Source organism: Hypanus sabinus, chromosome 2, assembly GCF_030144855.1.
Source record: "Hypanus sabinus isolate sHypSab1 chromosome 2, sHypSab1.hap1, whole genome shotgun sequence".
Taxonomy (NCBI): Eukaryota; Metazoa; Chordata; class Chondrichthyes; order Myliobatiformes; family Dasyatidae; genus Hypanus; species Hypanus sabinus.
In genome coordinates this window covers 142,348,746-142,366,346 of record NC_082707.1, presented here as the reverse complement: position 1 = coordinate 142,366,346, position 17,601 = coordinate 142,348,746, and positions in this window count along the sequence as shown.

The window sequence follows — 17,601 nt, the reverse complement described above, 5'->3', positions numbered from 1 at the left end:
GAAATAAAAGAGTTACAGAAACTATTTGTAGACTGATATAGCATGGGTTTCTGTAGAAAACTTTGTAGGAATGCAATCATTAAGTAACCGAGAGACTGCTATAATTACATCCTGCTACCAGGAAGAACCTAATGCATAAAAATAATCTCACTAATTAATTTCACTCTGATTGGCCATCTTGTCACAAGTCAACATGGACATTTAGACACTTCAACACATATTTCAAGGCGATAATTCAGCATCGACAATTAGAATACATGGTTTACAATGGATATTTTTCTATCATTCTCCACTCCTCACCCTATCATGACAACACCTTGCTGTACTATCACCACATTTCTGTGGCATGAAGCACAGTATGGATTTCCAGCCTGTGATTTCATCAGTTGCTACTGCATCTGTTACTTCTCTTCTAACCTCACCTTTCTACTTACTGGTCCTGTTAGCAGTCACATTTGAGTTGCTCTCCCATTGTTCTGTCTAAGGAGTGGAAGTTACAGGGGGCCACTTGGGAAACACTGACACTGAGGATAGCGCCATGCGAGAGAAATAGAAACTGGGAATGTGAGAATGGAGTTCCTACAGGGGATGGGAATGGAGATCATGCACTGAGTGTGGCTGTGGGAGTCTATGGAGATTGATGGAGGAGACAAGGTCCATCCATCTGTAAAGCTGAATGCTGCATGGATGCCCAGCCAAAGTTACGGATGAACACTGCCTGGAGCACCCATTACAAACCCACATGGTGAGAAGGAATTGTCTGAAGCAGCTTGAAGAAGTTCCACAAGAGCAACCAGAACATCTCAAGTCAAGCTTCTAAATCACCACGAGTTTTGAAAAAATTTGTATCACTTACTTTGTTAAAAGTGTAGTGGTTAGCACAATCACTTTACAGCACCATCCGTCACCAATCAGGGTTCGATTCCCACTGTTGTCTGTAAGGACTTCTCCCCATTCTCCCCACAACCACTTGGGTTTCCCCGGGTGCTCCCACATTCCAAAGCCATACTGGTAGTGGTTAGGGTTATGCTTACATCAATGGGTGGCATCTTTTGCAGGTTGCCCCCAGCACAATCCAAGCTAGTTTGATTTGTTGCAAATCATGCACTTTGCTGTATGTTTCAATTTACCAGTACATTTGATAAATAAAACTATTTTTTATGCATTTTACTGCCTCATTTCAAACAACTTCTCATTGTGTGTTTGAGTAACAGTTCATCTGAATTGAACTCAACTGAACATTTCTTGTAAGGTGGTTGTGTTCACTATTTTTTGCACCAAGTTTTTCCCATTGTTCCTTGGTATAAAGCAGTTGATCACCTATGGAGGTGATTGGTATTTATTTGTCGTGTTACGAACCCTGTAACTGGGTCACTTAACAGCAAAGATAGAGAGGCCCATTGAAGTCTGATGGTACTATTTTTAACAGTATTTATTAGTAAAAATACACAAAAATAATATCAATGCAAATATACAGATAATATACGTCATCAATACTAAATCTAAAAGTGCGGGTATAATAATAATCAATAAGAAATAAGCTCTATTGTTGTCTAGGGGATAAATGTACTGTCCGATGGAAATATAAAAGTCACTCAGTTCATGCAGGCTGCAGCTTTTGGTTGGAGAGAGAGAGAGATTTTTGGGAGAAAAACTTGCCGGCTTTTCCTTTTATGATTTTGATCCGTTGGGAGTCCCGTTGGTGTGGCCGTTCACTTGTGGCCTCTCCTTTAGCTAAAGCCGTTCTTCCGTGGCGAGGCCGCCAATCCCAGGCAAGGGAAGGACGCATGCGAGCCCCACCGGCTGTCACTATTAAATGCTGTCACAGGATTTCTAGCGTTTCTCCTGGTGCGTCTAAAGGGGTTGTTCCCCAGACCCTCTTTTATCCTTACTCACGGGGTCTCAGATGTCAATCAGGTTGGGATGATGCAATCCCTCAACCAGCCCACTCTGGTCGTCCCCAGAGGGCTTCAATGAATAGTACAGTACTCAATACACAATTCCGTCTCCAAGAGACAATGGCCGTTATCAGGGGTTTTTGTTTCGCTGAGGCCAGGACACATTCCAAACCTTGGGGATTCTCTCTCATTTCCTGGGTCCCTGACCCGAATTAATAGCGATCTTGCGATTCCCAAAAAGGAGGGGACGACTCTGTACCCTTCGGCCCCTCAGAGTTGCTGCACATTCGTAACAGTCGTTAATCAGGAGGAAGTGTTACTATTGCAGGTGTGGTTACACTAATCTGCACAGTATTTGGCAAATTGAAGTCGAGTGTTTGAGGGCAATGCATGGGCCATCTTCTCACATGGGGTTTTGTCATCAGTTTACTGCTATTGTGTGTTTCCTCAGCCATTCCAGTTTTATACACCATCAAAAACCAGAGATTTAGAATGTTTGTGGAGCCAGCAATATCTCATAGCAACAGGGTGTACCAAGGCAAGAAAGATGTGTGATCCAGAGCCAAGGAACCCAGGAACCTTAGTCATGTCATTCATTATTTATGGTGCCAATCTTGCTTCCTCTAGCTTCTGGAGCCTGAAGCTTCTGAATTTATATCTCAGTCCAGAGACTTAACACAAAGTCTCAGTTGATACTGTTGGAGATGTTGCTTTTTGTAGGCAATAAACTCTTCCACAGAGGAATTCAGTTGTTCCTATCATCTTCAGAAGCTAATGTGTCCACATTATAAATATATTGTCCTGGAAACTACAGTATGTAGTTATGTGGAATTTAATGTTAATATGCTACATCTAACTGCCCGAACCTCAAGCCAACATATGCAAGTAGCTCCTGTGGCACGCACAGCATGCTTACAGCTGGTGTATGCCTCACAGCGGGTAGAGTGCAAACGTCCCAGCACAAAATCATTACTGTCATGTGCAGCTTAAATGCCACATTTCCTACATTATAATGGTGACCATACTTCTAAAGTAACTCACTGGCTATAAAGTGTTTTTGGGATGTTCTGCTCAGCCATGATGGCGCAGGTCTTTCTTTCTCCCCCACTTCTCGCTCACATTGGAGGGAGCCTTGTAGAATGATGCTGCATGCTGCCACTTGTGGAAGATACACAAAACAGTTTGTGAGTGTTGTGCGTCACCCCCTGTAATGTAGCAACAAGCTTACAGTCTGTACAAGTCTGTACAGCTTACAAGTGCTGTAAAGACAGTGTGAAACAACATCTGTTAGAGGGGTAGCACTTATCCTGGTTTCCTTCGTGTGACAAGTACGTTTCTCCTTGACCTACACCCAACCCAATGGTGCTTTTACCCCCTCTGCTTCAAACATCCCTGAGCCATAATAATGGCCTTTTCTAGAAGATGGCACACAGAAATAACCAGTTCCCTTGCAGTATTTCCAGCTACAAAGCCATTTTGTTAAATTGAGCTGTTAGGACTGCTTGTCTTCCCCAAGTCATTTCTAGTGTTCAGTGACAGAAAAGGATTGACAGTGAGCACCATTACCCATGAATCTGCTGTGTGGAATTCTCCTCCCTTCGATCCTTGAGCAATTGCTGCTTGGCGCTAACATTTCAATAAGCCACCTATCGGGAGGGCAAACTATGGCCATCAACTGCTCCGAGAGCTTTCAGAATGTAACTTACTACCACTGGCCCACGGCGTGAGATTTGTTTTGCAGCAGTAGTACATTAAGATTGCTATAAATTATATTATCTATAAAAAATAGTACAAAAAGAGAACAAAATATTGAGGTAGTGTTCATGGACTGTTCAGAAATCTGACAGCTGAGGGGAAGAAGCTGTTCCTAAATTGTTCAGTATGCATCTTCTGGCTCCTGTACCTGCTCTAACTGTAATAATGAGAAGACGGCATGTCCTGGATGGTGAAACTCTTTTGTGATGGATGCCACCTTCTTGGGGCATCACTTTTGAAGATGTCCCTGTTGGTGGAGAAGCAAATCCTCATGATGGAACTGACTGGGTTTAAAAACCTCTGCAGCATTCTCCAATCCTGAGCATTGCTGCCCCCACACCAGATGGTGATGAAACCAATCAGAATGCTCTCCATGGTATGTAAACTTGTATAAATTTGATAGTCTTTGGTGATATACCAGATCTCTCTAATTCCATCTCCAGGGAAAGGTTGAGATTTGACATTGTTTATGAACCTTTGCTGTGAACAGTTTCTAATGACGCTGTTCCAGAAAGGCACACAGTGTTGGAGGTTGTGAGGATAGTAGGGTGTCACACTTTGTAATCGGTCCCCAGCTATTCTGGCATTGCACAAACTTTCCATACTTTTGTAAAAATACCCTCAAGTCTTCGTGGAAACAGGCCCTCCAGCTCAACTAGACTATACTGAACAGGATGTCTACCTAAGCTCTTCCCATTGTGTTTTAGCCCACATCGCTTCAAACCTTGCCAATGAATGTACCTCTCCAAATGTCTTTTTGATTGGTGAAATTTTATCTGTATCTACCACTTCCCATGGCAGCTTGTTCCATATATCCACAACCCTTTGTGTAGAATGCTCATCCCCAGATCCTCTTCAGAACTCTGCCCTTTGGTTTTAGGCTCCCCGTCCTGAGAAAAAGACAGATTATCTATTCTATCTCTTAATTTTCTAAACATTAGGTTACAGCTCAGCCCCCTTTGCTCCATGGAAAAACCATATCCTGTTTATGATGTGCAGACAGAACTGCACAGAGTACTCCATATGGTAGAACCAACATTTTGTATAACCGAAATATGACGTCCCAACTCTTGTACTCAGGTACTACAGCCAATGAAGGCAATCATGCCATCCCGCTCTCTCTACCTGTTTGCTACTTTCAGGGAATTATGTACTTGTCTACAAAGGTTTAATCTACATAGGTCAATGAGGAGAAGGGAGAGATTTATTGCGGGGGTCTCCTGCCAGGCCAACCTGAAAATGACTCTGGTGAAGAGCCAGTTACATGTCACCCTAACCCTAAGCTTCAGCAGAGGAGCCAGCACATTCAATCACTGGTACATCACCATCAAGAATACATACCATGCCATCTCCGCCCTCCCTTTGGCAAGTCCGATCTGGTGGCTGTACTTCACTCCTGGCATATAGACAGAGACTGAAGACCAATGCATCAATGGAGAGGATGTGAAGGTATGGTCAAGAGAAGAGTGGACCGATGTTGAAGGATATCTTTAATCTCTCCTTGCTGCGTTTGGAGGTTCCTTGATGCTTTAAAAGAGCATCAATCATTCAGCTGTGCATGAATTGCACGGTGAAGTGCCTCTTTGACTGTCACCAGGCAGCACTCACCAACATAATGAAGTGCTTTGAGAGATTGGTCATGGCCCGAATCAACTTCTGCCTGGACCCACTGCAACTTCCACATTGGGAGTCCACAGTCAGTGTAGATCCATAAAAAGTATCTCCTCCTCAATGACAATCAAGACAGGTGCACCTCAGGGATGCATGCTCAGCCCACTGCTCTGCTCCCTCTACGTTCATGACTGTGTGGCTAGGCACAGCTCAAACACCATCTGCAAATTCACTGAAAACACCACTGTTGTTGGCAGAATCTCAAACAGCAACAAAGAGACGTACAAAAGTAAGATAGAGTGGTGTCGCAATAACAACCCTTGTTCTCAATGGCAGCAAGGAATTGTACTTCATTAGGAGCTTGAGGAGGTTTGGCATGGCACTAAAGACGAGAGCAAATTTCTACAAATGTACAGTGGAAAGCATTCTGACAAGTTGTATCACTGTGCATGATTCAGCCAGCTCCATCATGGGCACAACACTACCCACCATTTTGGACGTTGTCAAAAGGCATTTCCTTAAGAAGGTGGCATCCGTTGCCTCAAGGAGGGTCTCATCCTCTGGGAAATATTCTCTTCCTATTACTACCAGTGGGAAGGAGGTACAGGAGTCTGAAGACCCACATTCAACAGTTCAGGAACAGTTGCTTCCATTTCGCTATCTGCTTTCTGAATGATCCATGAATGAATCCATGAACCATTAATCCATCATTAATGATCTTTTGCACTATTCATCTACATTTGTAACTTACAGTAATTTTTATGTCTTGCAATGTTGCTGCCAAATAAACAACAAATCCCATGACACACGTTAATGATGAAAGCCCTGATTCTCGCTTAACAAGACCTCAGGTGCAACTTTTTCCACCCTGAGGCTGGTTCATAATACAATGAGCTGATAGAGGAAGTGACCGAGGTCGATAGATTAACAACATTTAAGTGACACTTCAACATGTAAATGGATAAGGGTTTAGAGGGGTATGGGCCAAAAGTGGGCACGTGGGACTAGTTGACATGGACCACGTGCCCAAGGACCTGTTTCTCTGAGGAATGACTCTATGCAGTTCCCAAAACCCTGCCATTCACTTTGTATGCCCTGACCTAGTAAAGCTTCCCAAAGTCTTTCACTTTGCATTTGGCCACGTTAAAGTTCATCTACCCTTCCTTTGCCCACTTTCCCAGTGATCAGTATCCTGTGGTAACATTAAATAATATATTTTTGCCTTCCTGATGTCCGTCTTTAAGAAATCTCCTAAATATCTTATTCTCCTCGAGGGATTGCGTGATCCCAGCTGTGTATACATGGCATATGCCTCCTTCTTCCTGACCAGGGTTTCAATATCTCTCCACAGTCAAGGCTCACTTACCTTGCTAGGCTTGCTCTTCCCTCTTATGTTGGCCCTGAACTCTTCCTATCTCACTTTCAAAAGCATCCCACTTGCCTACTGTTCCTTTGCCTGATAATAGCCTTTTGCAAATTCTTATCTAATGCTACTAAAAATTAGCCTTACCCAAATTTAGGGCTTTAACTTGAAGGCCAGTGTTCAGTTCTTCCTAGTAGAATTATGGCCGCTGATCACTCTTGAGTAAATTCGGAATAATTTCCTATAAACACTGTGTTGAAATAAGACATGACCACCTGTCATTAAAGCTGTGAAGTAATGATTATAAATCAGTAAATGGAGTTAGTATCTCTTTCAACTTATCAACCACTCAAACAACGCACACAAAATGCTGGTGGAAGACAGCCTACACCGAAGAAGATTTCCACCAGCGTTTTGTGTGTGTTGTTTGAATTTCCAGCATCTGCTGACTTCCTCGTAATCATTTTTTGAAGTGTCAGGGAGCTGTAGCGACATGAAGCAAAAAAAAACTTCTCAGCTTGACAAACACTGTCATACATTAGAGCTCAGAATCTTCTGAAGGTCAAGACTCTAGAACAAAGCTCTTGTACAATAAAGATAAGCTCTTGATCGATCGATCTACATTGCAATGGCTCGTGCACCTTATTTGTCATCCGCACTGCACTTTCTCTGCAGTTATAACACTACATTCTGCATTCTGCTATTGCTTCTCCTTTTATAGTGCCTCAGTATGATCTGTCTGGAAGGCATGAACATGAGACAATATTAAACCAATTACTCAAACGCACAAACGTCAGGTTCAGATTTAACACTGTAAAACTGCCGGATGTCAAACAGCATCTGGGAAGGCAGAAAGATGGTAAACATTTCAGGTCAAGAATCAGGTTTGAACATGTAGTGGGTGTGGGGGGTGAGGAGGAGCAGACAGGTTATAGGTGGAGCCAGGTGGGGGAAGGGGGAGAGGTGGAGTTGGGAAAGGTTTTGCCATTAATACTGTAAAACATTGAGCTAGTGGGGACAAGCCTATTACTGGAGTATAGTACTATTGTACTGAGTGAGGTACCACACTTACGCACAGTGCTTGAGGGCCCAGATCTTTCACTCTATATTAGCCTGTACAATATGTCCAATTTCAAAAATATGAGTTCTGAGACATTCGGGCCTTTGAATGTGGAAAAGAGGTGCCTTGGAAGTAATCTTGTGCAGGGATCCAAAATAACACGTTAAGGTTCCACAGAATGTAACATTGTGAGAACAGTCAAAAAGAACTTAAATTCACATTAGTAAAGAAAATGTGAGAACAGCTGTTGGCAAACCATTAAACATCTTTGCTCTTTGTTATATTATTTGGGATATTCTTGCGTTTGTCCAGTCGAAGTTTCTCAGAACTTTCACGTCTTCCCATCCATGTACTTTGGCTCTCATCTCCCAAACCTGCATCTTAATCCTGCAAAATACTGTACAAGTCACCATATGAAGAGTGGATGAGCCTGCATTTTATTTATTTGCTTCTCTCAATGATTTTCAAAGGGTCATTGAGATATATTTCATTGCATCATGGGCAGTAATCACAACCAATCATTGCTCCTCTCTCGATGAGCATTATTCAATGTATCCACTGGAGCTAATCTGCCATCTTCCTCCCCATCCCACTCACCTCACCACCAGCTCTCAGAACTTACAGGTACATGAATAATTTATTATGCTTTTCATGTAACCCTCTAGAATGCTCATTGTGAAAAAGGCGTTTGCCATTCACGATTTTAATGTGAATGATTCCATTGGCATTGCTGCCCTTATGTGATCTTGTCTCAAGATGGCTGACTTTTTCCCTGATTGATATTCACTTGTCTGGTATTGCTCATACAGTATTGTCATCCAAAGCAGCATAACTAAATATCAACATGATCTCTCACAGCAGTCTTTTACTATGATCTGTTGCTCTGACGATCTCATATCATTAAATCCTTCCTTCTTCTTTTTCCTACGGTTGCTATCCACTTTAATTCTTATCAGGATTTACCAGGATGCTGCCTTGATTAGAGAGCATGTCTGAAGAGGAAAGGTTGAGATGATTTTAAGATAATTAGACCATAATAAGACATAGGAGCAGAATTAGGCCATTCAGCCCAATGAGTCTGCTCCACCATTCCATCATAGCTGATCCCAGATCCCACTCAACCCCATACACCTGTCTTCCTGCCATATCCTTTGATGCCCTGACCGATTAGGAAATAATCAATTTCCACTTTAAATATACCCACAGACTTGGCCTCCATCGCAGTCTGTGGCAGAGCATTCCACAGATTCACTACTTTCTGGCTAAAAAAAAATTCTCCTTATCGCTTTTCTAAAAGGTTACCCCTCATGTTTTGAGACCATGCCCTCTATTTCTGGATATCCCTACCACAGGAAACATCTTTGCCACATTCACCCATCTAGTCCTTTCAACATTCTGTAGGTTTCAATGAGATCCCCCACATTCTTCTAAATTCCAGTGAGTACAGGCCCAAAGCTGCCAAACGCTGCTCATATGTTAACCCCTTCATTCCCAGAATCATTCTTGTGAACCTTCTCTGGACTCTCTACAATGACAAAACATCTTTCCTGAGATATGGGGTCCAGAACTGTTGACAATACAAGAGGTGCAGCCTGACTAGTGTCTTATAAAGCTTCAGCATTATCTCTTTGCTTTTATATTCTATTCCTCTTGAAGTAAATGCCAACATTGCATTTGCCTTCTTTCTCAAGGACTCAACCTGGAAATTAACCTTCTGAGAATCTTGCAAAAGAACTCCTCAGTCTCTCTGCATACCTGACATTTGAATTTTCTCCCTATTTAGATAATAGTCTGCACTATTGTTCCTTTTATCAAAATGTATTATCATATATTTCCCAACACTGTATTCCATCTGCCACTTTTTTGCCCATTTTTCCAATTTGACTAAGTCCTGTTGCAATTGCATTGCTTCTTCAGCACTACCAAACCCTCCACCTATCTTTGTATCATCCACAAATTTTGCCACAAAGCCATTGATTCCATTATCTAAATCAATGGCAAACAATGTGAAAAGTAGCAGTCCCAATACTGACCCTTGAGGAACACCACAAGTCACTGGCAGCCAACTAGAATTGGAGGAAAGTACAATGGGGATGTCAGAGACATGTTCATTTTTAACAGAGAGTATTGTGGGTGCATGGAGTGCTGTGTGGGAGTGTAGTATTAGGTTCATCTTGGAGTAGGTTACATTTTGGCACAACATCATGGGTCAAAGGGCCTGTCCTATGCTGTACGTTATGTTGTATGTTATCACTTCATCATCTTTCCAACCCCATTTCCTTCTATAACTCACTCAGGGAAGCTGTCTGCACGTCACAGGCTATGGCACCCTCAGATTCTTAACCGTTCTCTTTGGACCCTCATTTACTGTAATTGACATCAGCCTAAACTCTTCCTCTTACACAAGTCATTGATAACTTCGGTCTTAGTAAAATCTCTATCTGCATTCTTCCTGTCATTCTGTGCCACTGGCCACTTGTCTACCTGCATCAGTCTATCTGCTGCTGAAAGGCCCATATGGTTCTTTTACCTACGGACACACTTATTTCAGTGCCCAGCTTTTCACTCTTTTACCTTCCATCAGTTTAAAATGAACACATGTAAACCAGTGCTGGGCAGACCCCAACCTGCCACTTCTCTAGCCAACTGTCACCTTTATGCTGTCACATCAGTTCAGAGCTCTACAATCATGGCCTGCTCCACAAACCCCATCAATCTTTGTCCCTTCTCCATACCTGCAACTCTCCAAGATGTTCCTGCTGTTCAAGTCTCTTGTATCTCCACCCAACCACTGGCAGCATTGCCTCCAGCTCCCCAGGTCTAAACTCAGGAGCCTAAATCTGCCTTTCCACCTCTCTTTCCTCCTCCGAACTCTTTGACCAAGTTTTCAGTCATCCAGCTGAATAACACAAAGCACAAAGAAGCGTTGACATGCTGGAAGTCGGGAAATCAGGAACAAGAATAAGAAATACTGCAAATCCTCAGCACGTCAATCAGCATCCATTGAAAAAGAAAAAAGATCAATACACTTCAGCTGGAATATAGTTTATCCCTGGATATACTTCCGTGAAGCAACCGGGCATATTGTTTATCCACATAAATTCAAGTCATTACTGTTAGGCCATCAAGGGAGCATCTCATGCTAAAAGTTTAATAAAATGTTATCTTAAACAAGTAAAATAGTGCAAAGTGATTTTCACAAGTGTAATATGATTTTGAAATGAATTGAATTTCGCCGAAAAATTCCAGCATTGTTTTCTTTGCCTCTGAAGAAAATTATCTCAAAGGTCAAAATTATAGAAACATAGGATGACAGGAATATAAATTGTTGAAGAAGGTAAACACGTTCATTTTATAATGAAGCCTGATTTTAATCTGCAATTGGAAATGTATTCACATCAGAAGAAAAATCACCATTGTTTTCCCCAGCCATGAATTTCATATTGTTAACTTTTTATTACTGTGCCAGTATTGTTGTCAGCCAGATTGGATGTTTAGTAATTATCACAGGTTGTTGTGTAACTGAAATCTGGACACATACAGTGATGTATTATATGGCAGCTTATTGCACAATGCAACCAATCCAATCCACATACACTGTGACATGGCACTGTGTATGAAACCCATGGAAACTTGTTAGAGAACAGTGGAAATCAGTTAATTTGCCATAAACTTGTCCAATTAAAGTTGTCACAGTTGGCTTAAATTTTGTAATTTGGAACCTTGACAAAAACATTACAGATAGATGCAGCATTAAAACACTCATGTAATACATAACAAATTAGCATGCAAGACAGATATATCCTGCTTGTAGTTTAAGGGCACTCGGATCAGTTAAACATTCCATCTCATGAGATCACAGATGACAGACGGTGTCTTTGGGAATTTGAAATCATTATGTCCGAAAAGCAATTATTTCTGCATTAACTAAATAAATCAGCAAGCTTAGTTAAAAGACATCATCATCTGATGTTATACATGCAGGCAAACTAAGCTGCTGTTTTGATTTCTGCTAGTTTTAATGAGACATAATTAGATGCTATTTTACTGCAGTTCTCATTTGTGTGAGCCAAAATATAGATCATTTAATGAATGTGGAAGTGTTTTGCCGTGGCTATCAGTTTTGCTTTACAGTACCTATTGTAGATGCATATTAATTGCATGCTAAAAATGTATTTACTTCATTTTGTATGCTTAGCAAGGCTGACAGATTACATGCTCAACACTAACAATTCACAGTATCCACAGTAATACCAAATACAGGAATAGTGCCAAGCATTGTAGGCTTAGATGTGCCGTGGATCAGCAGCTTTGCTTTAAATTTCAACCAACATCTACCTTCTCTTAGAGCAAGGAAGGATATCCAGGAATTGAAATAAACATTTCTGTGTTTGCTAGGCAGCACCACAGCACTGACAACATACAAGTAATTGCACCTACACTCAACTCTGTTGCTGATAATTATAAAGTTCAATGTTGTTCATTAAAAATGCAACCAATGCTCCCTGTTAGTGCCTTTGCTAAACTAACAGCTGTGTTCATAGAGCTCTCTCACTTTACTGTACATTTCAAATGTTGATTCACAGGAAATGCAAGTTTAGAGGAAGATTTTTTTCTGAGAGTTACTAAAAGGCACAGACAGATTACATATGAGTTAACAAAACTGATGGACAAGTAATATTTTAATTCTGCTCTTCCTGTTACTTAGAAACATAATTTAAATCTTGGTAATAGAAGACAGAATAGAATAGTACAGCGCAGTACAGGCCCTTATAATAGCCAGTGATTTCATGTAGCATGTGAACAAAAGGAATTGCGCCTGAACAATTTTCCGCAGTTACATTTTGTCAGGTTAATTTCTTTGTCTCTTCCTACGTTATCTTCTCACTGAATGTATTTTACAATAAAGCTGGCACCTTTGGAAAATTGGTACAAATGTACATTTACACTTTGGAAATCATTTGAAAACAAAGGCAAAAATCATTAGTTCACTGACATAATGAAGCTAATGAATTTGCCTGTCAGAATAATTGTCTCTCTCATTATGAGACAGATGAGAGATTTTCTTTTGTAAGGAAATGCATATTCTCTGTAGGCTTACTTTCGGTTCCTCTTTAATTGATAAGTACTTCATTTAGTGACATCCACAAAGAGACAATGTTGCACATTAAAACATGTACAAATAATGACTCTCACACAAAGTGCTAAACAGATCAACTGTCTGTTTTCCTTCGCTTTTGAATAATGAAATCCGGCATTTTGACATTATCTTTGAATCAAATGATGGAGGTGCAGACAGTGAGTTCTTCTTAATAAGAAGTCAAAGGGTGTTGCAAAGTTCACTTTAATTCCTTAAAAAATTGTTAAAACACACTGACGCACAATGATCATTAACTGTAATGTATAAGGACAATAAAATGTCAGAGATACTGTGCCATCCTGCAGGGAGAGTGAGAAGAAATGACAATACTGGCAACAGCATAAGCTGTTACTATAGCACCCACATTGGCTCAATATAATCACAAATGGTGACAGAAATGTCAATTCACCATATGTATGATGAAGATGATTTTCGAGCAGATTTCAAAACTGCAAGTTTCTTACAAAAGCCTTTCTTTAAAACTATCTTAAAGAAAAGTGATACTCCTGATTTTAATCTTCTCACTGAACCAGAACATACAGAGCTGCCAATTGCCCTTCGGTGTGTCTAGATTACATTACTTATATTAAAAGCCAGTCTCTGTCATTGCTGGGATGGAAGTGAATGTTAAAGGAGCCATTGGTAAACACTTAGAGTACAATTTGTCATCTTAGAAAAAGAAAGAAATTGAATTTAACAAAGACAAAGCTAGCTAGTGAAACTTCTTTAAGCAGCTTACGGTAACTGAAAAGCAAGTGCTTCCAGCTGATGGGAATGTCATCGTGTCAGAGTAAGGTGACCACGCAACCCGAAACAGCAAATTTAAGCTTCTGTTCATAATATAGCTGCAGGGATTGGCTTTTGTTTGGGAAGCTGAGAACCAGCATTGGAAAGGAAGAGGGGTCATAGGGCAGTAATTAAACAAAATGTTAATTAAGGTTTCTCATACCTGCTAAATGCCTCAGGTTTAAATGAACACCTGTAGTAGCTGACACATTATCTATTCATTTAAGACCTGCAGCTAAGATGCAGAAGCACTGCCAGTACAGGGAGAAAGATGATAGTTAGGCCAATATAACAATTCATGAATTTATCTCTTCAACCCATCTAACATTGCTTACAAAATATGAATATTAATGTATCTGTATGATAAATTATGTTTATGTTTGTGGTTTTAATAAGATATCATTACAGGTTTAAACCTCATCAGGGACAAAATAAAAAAAATAAATTTTGAGTTCTTCAAAATATTGTGTTTACATTTAAAATCTAAAAAATAGATCTAAGGGCAGATATGTTATTCTTGAATAACATCACAACCACAACACATTCATCCCATCACAAACTTGATATTGTATTGCCATAAAAAACATTAAATCACCATTATACAGATTCAACTGACACTTAAGAGATGTAGCAGTGGCTGATATTAAATAATTTTGAAGCTGATAATGGAGCAATTTCAAACTGCAGAACTGAACAATGACTAGGAAGTCTACCAATTTTGTTTAAAAGCCAGCTCCACATTTCTTAGTCCAAAATGGATGTGGTAATTACCACAGCAGTGATATAATGCCATTATTTACTGCATCTGCATTTTGGAAGGAACTGTAGATTATTTCCACCTTCTGGTGAACGTTTATGCAGTTTTGAATCATGCTTCAGTCTCAGACTTGCTAGTTTTCAGTAAAACACTGACACTCAAACAATCTGCAGTGCTCATAACCTACACTGATGTATTCATGAGATTATCATACCCCTAAGCTAAACTCGCCTGAAAACATCCCAATGCTATTTTGAAATATCCAGCTAAATGTTTTTATACAGTCTCCCTAATTCCAATAATCTCAATTAAAAATAATTTAGCATAATGCATCATTGAGTGGATGGTCTGTAGTCTCATTTGAGAAGAAGACGTCCTAACCTACTCGAGACTAATACTGACTTCCCCTCTGCAGGTATTTTGACCTTATAACAGCCAGGTCAATTTATAGAGCACTGAATGAATAGTGGATTAAATTCAAATCGGAACAAGAAAATCACATCATGCCAGTAGACACAAAGATATCTGAAGGTTCTAAACCTCATTAGGGAGCAAAGTTTAGTAAATACAGTAATTAGCATATCAGAGGTTATTGCTCATGTGCACAGGCTATGGCTGTCTTGGGTTGTTGTTTGGGAAGGAGCACCTGTCAAAACAAGTGCTGAATTTCACACCTCCCAATTCTAAGCCTCAGGTAGGAAACTCAGTGTACTGCATCAGCAAAGAGGGAGAGCTGCAATATGAACTGACTATACCAAGAGTAAAGTAAATGAGATCCTCCTGGGTACCAATAGCCCTTTGTTTAACATGATTAAATCCTCTTTGTTTCATTAGGTAGACTAATGAAAAAACAAACAGAGACACCAAGATAAAGACTGGCAATACTTATCTGTTTCTCTTCCTTATCACACTTGCGATCTCCTGGCAGACAAACTGAAAGGAAACTACTTTGCTCAAATGAAATTGATGAGGTGACCGAGCAGGTGTACATGGAAGCTGTTGGTTAAAAAAGGTGTGAACCACTCATGTCAAAAAAGTGATAAAATGATAAGGAAATGAGCTCTCTTGGTTGTCCAATTTCTTTCTCCAGGGCAACATACTATATTAAGCTTTTGTAGGCAGCTTCTTAAATTGACAATGGCCAACTAACTCCAACCGGTGGGATGTCCGAAACTGCAATCATAAATCTAATCAAGTTGGGTACAAAGTAAAACTCATTGAAATAAAACTGATTCAAGGTTAAAACGCCTCGAAGAATGGGGAATTAAACATGCAGTTTTTTTGCTAATCCTGTTGTCACATTACAGTAATGAATTCCTCCTAGTTTAAGATCACAGCAGATCCCTCTGGATTAACATTTAAACAAAGTGTTGAGAATCTGTATTAACAAATTTACAAAAAATGTTTTTGCCCAGAGCCAGACAAAGAGTTAACCCTGGCAACAGATTAGAACTTGTTTTTTTAACGTCTGCAAATTATCCCTCTTATTCTTGAATCAATACACAAATCTGAATTGCTATCTTTTGGTACTTCCTTATTTCTAAATAGCTTTAAGAACTACATCATTGGGATTAACTGTGCGGATTCAGTTTGAGAACTTTAGTACAATTTCTACACCCAAAGAAAAGTGAACACAGCAATGCTATTCAGACAAAGGGCACTCTCACTGAACATTTCAGATAAATTTAGATCATTGCAAAAACCAGCTTTTTGGTTATATTGCCTGTGCTTTCAATGAGAAAAACCATACTCTAATAAACATATTTTGGCCTTGGCCTCTTTTGTAATTTTATCCCACTTTATAGTGGAAACCATACTTAAATAATACAATTACAATGGATTTTTGAAAATCTCAAAAACCTAATCTTGAAATTTTCTGCATTTTACATTGGGTGGGACTACAACCAGAGGTCATGGGTTATGGGTGAAAGGTGAGAAGTTTAAGGGGAACATGAGGGGAAATTTCTTTGCTCAGGGTGTTGTGAGAGTGTGAAATGAGCTGGCAGCACAAGTGGTGTATGCAAGCTCAGTTTCAAGATTTGGATAGGTACTTGGATAGTAGGGGTATGGAGGGCTATGGTTCCAGTTCAGGTTGATGGGAGTAGGTAGTTTAAATGGTTTTGGCATGGATTAGAAGGGCTGAAGGGCTTGTTTCTGTGCTGTAACTTCACTATGACTCCATGTCTCTACGTTCCTAATGTAATAGTATCAAACTGCAGGTGAATCATTAATTAAAGATCAAACATTGATATAGTTTATGCTTGGTCTTTATGTTGACTGTATATATCATTTATGCACCTTGTTGTGAAGCTATTTGAAGAATAAAAATTTGTACAGAATGTTTAAAAGCCGTACAGCTTATAACCAGTTATGATTCTGGACACAAGTGCAGCTGCACTATGAGATTTTCAGTTGTTACATTGGAGCCCTTTCTGTTTCTTTTTAAATAAGAACTTTACTGTGATGGTTATTGGAATCTTGAGATGATAACAAACACAATGGATTATATTACTTTTTTGACACTAAAGTGTTTGTGTGTGGTATTGTGAAACAGTTTTCTTTGATTCAGAAATACTTTAAAACTTAATCACTAAGATATTAAGCTGCCAAATTTGGTGTGATCTTCAAGAACCAAGTATAAGAATGCTCTATAAGCTTGTGGATTCCAATAGTTATACCATAACAGAACGAAACCGAGTGGTATGAAAATGTCCCACTTCATAAAAAGCCACAGATACCTTAGGAAAAAAGTAACAAGGATTAGATGTGTTTTATCTTTGTTGCTCTTTTATAACTTTTAAGTCTTGCGCTGGTTTAATAAGTAGACCAAAACTATATTTGACCTAAGGTTGGAGTTTTCAGTCAGAAGTGAAGTACCTGACCTTGAAGAAAGCTGAACACAAAGGTTGAGAGTGCTCTGTACTGCAATTTTCCTATTTCCATCATTCAATGCTGGGTCTATTGAGTGATCTGAAACAACTACACTGACAATATTGTGAACATTCTGATTCTGTTAGTCTCGATAGACCATGGATTTGTGCTTTGGTAAGTTTCCAGGGTGCAAGTCTGGGCAAGGATTTTTTAATGGATGACTGGCAGTTGCCCAAGCTGCAAGTCTCCCCTCTCCATGCCACCGATGTTGTCCAAGGGAAGGGTATTAGGGCCCACACAGATTGGCACCGGTGTCGTCGCAGAGCAGTGTGTGGTTAAGTGCCTTGCTGAAGGACACAC